Below are 1,190 nucleotides of genomic sequence, written 5' to 3'. Positions count from 1 at the left end.
GGTGTTTATAAAACAATTATGAATCAACATGGAAATTTACAGTGCTTAATCGGTTGTTAAAACTTTATATACCTTCCAGTTTTGTGATGTGTTTGTAGAAAAAAGTGCGTGTGTGCGATTTTTTCGCTTGCGGGCTGCTGGCCCCAGGGCCTATCCTAGTGCCGTCTGCGCCATTAAGAAGTTTTGCACTTCAATTAAACATGATTAATTGGGAAGGATTGTTTGTGTGCGAGGATGTGAATATGAAACATTTTATGGATATTGAATGTTAAGGTGTTCCGCAAATGCGAACTGCAACAGTTTTTCCTTTATGGAACCTATAAGTAAAGACTAAAATTTTTAGTGTTACGAATGTGTTTTAAATTCAAGAAATTTAAGTTTATTTAACTAATTTCTGAGTACAGTTTGGTTATTTGTACAACGATCTTGGATTGTTGGGGACGAACTTTTACACACACTTATAGACAAGAGTTCTTTATTAAAAAAAAAACTATATCGGACTAATTTATGAATAATTTCGGTTTAAAATATGGTATTTTTTTCATAAATCCATAGTCCATCCTTTTACGTTTAGCGGTTTTTTTTTTTGGGTGCCCATGCCCACTCCCCTCTCCCTCACACCAAAATCGTTGTATAAATAACTACATAAACTAAGTCTCGATGCAGGAATTAAATTAGCCCTCATTTAGATATTATGTGACTTAATATAATAACCTTAAAAATTGATATCTAATAGAAAATATGCGACGATAAATTTGCCAATCATTAGTGTTAACATACTTGAAATATACAGAATAATAGGAAATAAAGCAGTGAATTTATATGTAGTAACCTTTTTCTTTTCCCCTCTTTTTTAGTTGTTTAACAGATTTAACTAATTTATCCCAAAAGGTACTATATTATTAAATGCTTCACAACTGAAATAATAAGTATTGGCGAACCCCTGAAGTCAAAAGTCAACATCAAAGAATAAGTGGAAATGTCGAATAATAACCCGCATGGACACATCACCCAACCGACGCAAAATCCTTCATGGAATCATTTGCAAGTAAGTTTTTAAATTTCCGCGCGCACCTTTACAATTAAGTGTCCTCGGAAATCTATGGGTACTAACAAATCGAAGCACATATTCCTACCAACTTGTATTGAATTTTACTCAAGTACTCATACCTCACTTACATACCTACAAA

General features: G+C 33.1%; 1 long non-coding RNA gene across 1 annotated transcript in view; it reads left to right on the top strand.

Moving 5' to 3' along the window:
- LOC118743668 overlaps window positions 1–1,035 on the top strand; it is a 1,511-nt gene extending 476 nt beyond the window's left edge. Inside the window, exon 2 of the long non-coding RNA XR_004993487.1 lies at window positions 858–1,035. This is a non-coding gene — a long non-coding RNA (uncharacterized LOC118743668). The remainder of the gene's footprint in view (window positions 1–857) is intronic.
- The last annotated feature ends 155 nt before the right edge of the window (window positions 1,036–1,190 follow it).

The sequence above is a fragment of the Rhagoletis pomonella genome, unplaced genomic scaffold (assembly GCF_013731165.1).
Source record: "Rhagoletis pomonella isolate Grant_MI unplaced genomic scaffold, Rhpom_1.0 Rhpom_scaffold_00007, whole genome shotgun sequence".
Classification (NCBI taxonomy): domain Eukaryota; kingdom Metazoa; phylum Arthropoda; class Insecta; order Diptera; family Tephritidae; genus Rhagoletis; species Rhagoletis pomonella.
Note: the sequence above shows the minus strand (reverse complement) of the source record. Positions and strands in the feature narration are given on the sequence as shown.